Below are 7,338 nucleotides of genomic sequence, written 5' to 3' on the forward strand. Positions count from 1 at the left end.
ATTCCTCGTTAAAAAACCCTTTACACAGAGGATCCTCTAAAACCCTTACACAGAGGATCTCTCTAAAAACCCTTTACACAGAGGCTCCTCTAAAACCCTTTACACAGAGGATCCTCTAAACCCTTTACACAGAGGATCCTCTAAAACCCTTTACAACAGAGGATCCTCTAAAACCCTTTACACAGAGGTTCCTCTAAAAACCCTTTACACAGAGGTTCCTCTAAAACCCTTTACACAGAGGTTTCTCCTAAAACCCTTTACACAGAGGATCCTCTAAAACCCTTTACACAGAGGATCCTCATCCTAAAACCCTTACACAGAGGTTCCTCTAAAACCCTTTACAACAGAGGATCCTCTAAAACCCTTTACACAGAGGATCCTCTAAAACCCTTACACAGAGGTTCCTCTAAAACCCTCTTACACAGAGGTTCCTCCTAAAACCCTTTACACAGAGGATCCTCTAAAACCCTTTACACAGAGGATCCTCCTCCTAAAACCCTTTACACAGAGGTTCCTCTAAAACCCTTTACACAGAGTTCCTCCTAAAACCCTTTACACAGAGGATCCTCCTCCTAAAACCCTTTACACAGAGGATCCTCTAAAACCATTTACACAGAGGTTCCTCTAAAACCCTTTACACAGAGGATCCTCTAAAACCCTTTACACAGAGGATCCTCTAAAACCCTTTACACAAGATGATCCTCTAAAACCCTTTACACAGAGGTTCCTCTAAAACCCTTTACACAGAGGATCCTCCTAAAACCCTTTACACAGGAGGTTCCTCTAAAACCCTTACACAGAGGATCCTCCTAAAACCCTTTACACAGAGGTTCCTCTAAAACCCTTTACACAGAGGATCCTCCTCCTAAACCCTTTACACAGAGGTTCTCCTAAAACCCTTTACACAGAGGTTCCTCTAAAACCGTTTACACAGTATCCTCTAAAACCTTTACACAGAGGTTCCTCTAACCTACACAGAGATCCTCCTAAAAACCCTTTACACAGAGGTCCTCTAAAACCCTTTACACAGAGGATCCTCCTAAAACCCTTACACAGAGGTTCCTTCTAAAACCCTTTACACAGAGGTTCCTCTAAAACCCCTTTACCCCCCAACAGAGGTTCCTCTAAAAACCCTTTACACAGAGGTCCTCTAAAAACCCTTTACACAGAGGTTCCTCTAAAACCCTTTACACAGAGGTTCCTCTAAAACCCTTTACACCAGAGGTTCCTCCTAAAACCCTTTACACAGAGGTTCCTCTAAAACCCTTTACACAGAGGTTCCTCTAAAACCCTTTACACAGAGGTTCCTCTAAAACCCTTTACACAGAGGTTCCTCTAAAACCCCTTTACACAGAGGTTCCTCCTAAAACCCTTTACACAGAGGATCCTCTAAAAACCTTTACACAGAGGTTCTCCTAAAACCCTTTACACAGAGTTCCTCTAAAACCCTTTACACAGAGGTTCCTCTAAAACCCTTTACACAGAGGATCCTCTAAAAGCCTTTACACAGAGGATCCTCTAAAACCCTTTACACAGAGGACCCTCTAAAACCCTTTACACAGAGGCTCCTCTAAAACCCTTTACACAGAGGATCATCGAAGAACCTTTAACTGGACAGGTCCACAGGTAGTGTATTTTAGAAGCCCATACTAGTGTACCACCTAGACCCTACTTCAACCACCTAGTGTACATTAGGTACCATACTTGTCCACTAGTACCAATGACCATCTATGTACCTAGTGACCATTCACCACCATGACCTACTTAGTGTACCACCTATTACCTACTTTTACCACCTTTACCTCTAGTGTACACCATTTACCATCTAGTACACATAGTGTTACCATACTAGTGCACTGTGTACCCTACTTCACCACCTAGTGTACCCTACTGGTAACCACCTAGTGCTATATTCTTCACACCTAGTGTACCATACTAGGTGTACCACTAGTGTACCATACTGTTACCACTAGTTACCCACTAGTTACCAGCCTAGTGTACCCTACTTTCAACACACCTTAGTGTACCTATACTAGTGTTACCACCTAGTGTACCATACTAGTGTAACCACATAGTATGTACCCATATACTAGTGTACCACCTAGTGTACCCTACTTTCAACCACCTATGTACCATACTAGTGTACCACCACGTGTACCCTACTTTTCAACCACCTAGTGTACCATACTAGTTAACCACCTAGTGTACCATACTTAACCTGTGAACCACATAGCTGTACCCATATAGTGTACCACATAGTGTACCATACTAGTGTTACCATACTAGTGTACCATACTAGTGTGACCATACTATGTACCACCTAGTGTACCCATACTAGTGTATACACATAGTGTACCTATTTACTAGTGTACCCATACTAGTGCTACCATCACTAGTTACCATTACTAGTGTACCAACTAGTTGTACCATACTAGTGTACCACCTAGTGTACCATACTAGTGTACCCTACTAGTTACCATACTAGTGTACCACCTAGTTACCATACTAGGTGTACCACCTAGTGTACCATACTAGTGTACCACATAGTGTACCATACTAGTGTACCATACTAGTTACCATACTAGTGTTACCATACTAGTGTACCACCTAGTGTACCATACTAGTGTACCACATAAGTGTACCATACTGGTGTACCATACTTAGTGTTCCATCTAGTGTACCATACTTTTTCAACCACCTAGTGTACCATACTAGTTGTACCATACTAGTGTACCATACTAGGTACCTACTAGTGTACCATACTGTTACCACTTTCAACCACCTAGTGTACCATACTAGTGTACCATACTAGTGTACCATACTTTCAACCACCATGTACCCTACTTTCAACCACCCTAGTTTACCATACTAGTGTACCATACTAGTGTACCCTACTTTCAACCACCTAGTGTACCATACTTCCAACCACATATGTCCCTACTTTCCAACCACATAGTGCTATCCATACTAGTGTTACCACATAGTGTACCCTACTTTCAGCCACCTAAGTACCATACTAGTGTACCACCTAGTGTACCCTACTTTCAACCACCTAGTGTACCATACTAGTGTACCAACCTAGTGTACTATACTAGTGTACCACCTAGTGTACCATACTAGTGTACCCTACTTCAACCACCTAGGGTACCATACTAGTGTACCCTACTTTCAACACCTAGTGTTACCATACTTCCAACCACATAGTACCATACTAGTGTACCACCTAGTGTTACCATACTCAGTGTACCATACTTCAACCACCTAGGCTTACCATACTAGTGTACCACCTAAGTGTACCATACTAGTGTACCAACCTAGGTGTACCATACTTCAACCAACCTAGTGTTACCATACTAGTGTACCAACCTAGTGTACCATACTTCACCTAGTGTACCCAACTAGCTGTACCCAACTTTCAACCACCTAGTGTACCATACAGTTGTACCACCTAGTGTACCAATCTTCAACACCTTAGTGCTTACCCATACGTTCAACCACCTAGGTACCCTACTAGTGTACCACCTAGTGTACCACACTGCTGTCTGTCTGAAATCAACATAACCTACAGAGCCCGTCTACATATTCATCCATCCCATCCTCTAATGACGGTAAAAAAACCAAGGGCTATGTTCTACCAAACGTGCCTGCACCTAGTTGGTGTTTTAGAGAGCCAGCGAACTTAACTCTGGAAGCCACCACAACTTGCCAAAAACCCAGGACAAGTGAGAGAGAGAGAGAGAGAGAGAGAAGAGAGAGAGACAGGAGGAGGAGAGGGGGAGGAGGGTGAGAGAGAGACGAGAGAGAGAGGACGAGAGAGAGAGAGAGAGAGAGAGAGAGAGAGAGAGAGAGGAGATAGGAGATGATAGAGAGAGAGAGAGAGGAGAGCTGAGTGTGTCAGTCAGGCAGCTGACAGAGAAGTACACAGCCTCGTCCCACATAGCTGTTGAGGTCTCTGACTGCGGTTTAATGCCACACACACTTTTAGGAATTTTGGCAGCAGAAATATTTAATTGAAACATAAATGAGTATTTTTAGATTCAGTACTCACTGTGGAAACGTCCATAATGACAAAGTCCCCTGTTCAAGCGCTCAATAACACCCAGTACAGCCCTGTCAGCTCAATAACACCAGTACAGCCCCTGTCAGCCTCAATAAACACCAGTACAGCCCTGTCAGCCTCAATAAACACCCAGTATAGCCTGTTCAGCTCATTAACACCAGTACAGCCTGTCAGCTCAATAACACCAGGTTTTACAGCCTGGTCAGCTCAATAACACCACGTACCAGCTGTTCAGCTCAATAACACCGAGTACAGCCCCTGTCAGCTCTTATAACACCAGATAACAGCCCTGTCAGCTCAATAACACCAGTACAGCCCCTTGTTCAGCTCAATAACACCAGTACAGCCCCTGTCAGCTCAATAACACCAGTACAGCCTGTCAGCTCAATAACACCATGTACGCCTGTCAGCTCAATAACACCGTACAGGCCCCTGTCAGCTCAATAACCCAGTATAGCCCTGTCAGGCTCTATAACCACAGTACAGCCCCTGTCAGCTCAATAGCTTGAATCCAATGCTGTATTCATTCATTTCAAGGATGCAGCAGCTGCAACACTGTACTGACTGTGTGTTCAGTTACTGTGGAAGTACTGCAATAATCAACTGAGTTGTAGATCTAGTACAGTGTTAGTATTATATTACATTGTTAAGCGAGGAAACAGGGAAATCCATACACCAACATCCTCCCTCATGGACCACAAACAACTGTAGCAACACATCCTGTAAACAAGCTGTTCCTATTGGTTCAACCTTTAGATCAGCAACAACATCCTGTAACAAGCTGTTCCTATTGGTTCAACCTTTAGATCAGCAGGAACACATCCTGTAACATTGCTGTTCCTATTGGTTCAACCTTTAGATCAGCACACATCCTGTAACAAGCTGTTTCTATGTGGTTCAACCTTTAGATCAGCAACACATCCTGAACAAGCTGTTTCCATGGTTCAACCTTTAGATCAGCAACACATCCTGTAACAAGCTGTTCCTATTGGTTTAAACCTTTTAGGATCAGCAACACATCCTGTAACAAGCTGTTCCAAACACAGCACATAAAAATGATCTACAGAATCTACAAATCATTGAAATACAATTTGGAATTTTTTTTATACCCAGTAATAGTGATAATGTAAGAATAACGGCTTCACATTTCCAATTTAGGATAAGCAATAAGTAGCTAAGTAACCAAAATATATATTACATCCCTAATTTGAGAATCTTCTTTTACAGAGTGAGTCTAATACATTTATTGACTTTGCAGCACTTGCAATACTTTGTTTGGCACTTTGTTCAGTTAAAAAACATTCAATGAGCTCTAGGCCAATGTTCTACCAACCTTGCTTTCTCCTCACTGTGTCACAACAAAGAATAGGTAAACTTCGACATAGAGCTGAGATCTCGTCAACGAAGGGAAAATAAACCATATGGAAAGTTTTGTTGAAGGTTAATTTGAGAATTTTTGAACGGCAACCCTTGGACAGCACCACCTATCTCTAGGATCTCTATTTTGCTGGCTGCCTGGCTGAAGCTGGAAGGGTTTGGCTTAACCCTAAACCCCTATTGTTATTGTTTGTGCTGGCTCACCTGGGCTGAAGTTTGAAATCTGTTTTGTTCCAAAGATAAATAACGAAGCATGTTATGCCATTTCTGATCAGAGGAATAGGTTCAAACTCCTGTTTGTTAGTTCACATAATAGTAACAAAGCATTAAATAATAATCAATAATAATTAATAATAATAATAAAAAATAATAATAATACAAATAATAATTATAATAAAAATTAAAAATAATAATAATAAAACAATATCAATAAATAATTAACAATAGCATAATTTTTTTAAATTAAAATAATATTAATTATAATAACAATTGTTAATAATAATGATAATAAGTGTAATTAGGCCCCATCTAGTGGTAAAGATATTGATATTGCTAGTACATTATTATCACGTCTCCAATTTCCAATGATCTGCTTGTTCAACCCTGTGATTGGTTTACACAGTAGGCAAGTCTTTGATCAAGAATAGGCCGCTGTACTAGTCTGGCTCCATCCGACAAGCATGCTTTACCATTGTTAGTGGTTTCAAATAATATCACCAAACAACCAAAACTTTCATGTAAACTGTATGTAAATATGTATAGTGTCTTGACTGTTGACCAGATCCCTTCCTTATCTTTCCTAATGAACTTGCACTTTTGGTAATTCCCTATTTCTTCTAAAATAAATTGGAGAAATAAAATAATATCCACACATGTGTAATTTGATTTTCAACATTGGCCAGAAGCATTTTTTTTTTTTTTCTTTTTGTATAAACTTTAAGTTTAACAATTTCAAAACATTACAAATCAAATCCCTGGCAAAGTTTGATTGTATGGTGTTATTTTTCTCTTGGTCGTTGGTAAACATAGAAGACACCACGCTTGAACGAACATAAGGAAAGCCTGATTAGAACAAAAAAAAACACCTAAAACAAAACCTACATTCTGGGAAATGTTATGGGGGGGGGGGGTGCCAACCTCTTGTTTGTGAGTTTGTTTTTGCTGCCTCTGTACTGGGGGGCCTTGTGAACGTGTTTAACCCATCCAAAATCTTACCGTAATATCAGGGTTGATTGGAGGTCCAATGTTCAACCCTTTAGTGTCCAAAAAAACTAGGTTCTCCTGAGGTTGGAGGGGTCTTCCCAGGAGGGGACACGGACCTCAAACACAACATCGAACAGTAAACCCTGGAATGGCTCAAAGAAGAAGCTTGGACTGTTCTGGAAGTGACCAGGAAACTACGCGTGAGATCTGAAAACGGCAGTTGGTTGGAGGACACCCCTCAAACGTTGAAGATGCGAGCAGCGTTACGCTGACGACAAGTGGGCCAAATTGGACTGTTAGAAAGGTGTAGGAAGCTCGTGACGGCTACCAGAAGTTTAAAACCCTTTACACAGAGGATCCTCTAAAACCCTTTACACAGAGGTTCCTCCTAAAACCCTTTACACAGAGGTTCCTCTAAAACCCTTTACACAGAGGTTCCTCTAAAACCCTTTACACAGAGGATCCTCTAAAAGCCTTTACACAGAGGATCCTCTAAAACCCTTTACACAGAGGACCCTCTAAAACCCTTTACACAGAGGCTCCTCTAAAACCCTTTACACAGAGGATCATCGAAGAACCTTTAACTGGACAGGTTCCACAGGTAGTGTATTTTTAGAAGCCCATACTAGTGTACCACCTAGTGTACCCTACTTTCAACCACCTAGTGTACCATACTAGTGTACCATACTAGTGTACCA

Source organism: Salvelinus sp. IW2-2015, unplaced genomic scaffold (assembly GCF_002910315.2).
Source record: "Salvelinus sp. IW2-2015 unplaced genomic scaffold, ASM291031v2 Un_scaffold3504, whole genome shotgun sequence".
NCBI classification, from domain to species: Eukaryota; Metazoa; Chordata; class Actinopteri; order Salmoniformes; family Salmonidae; genus Salvelinus; species Salvelinus sp. IW2-2015.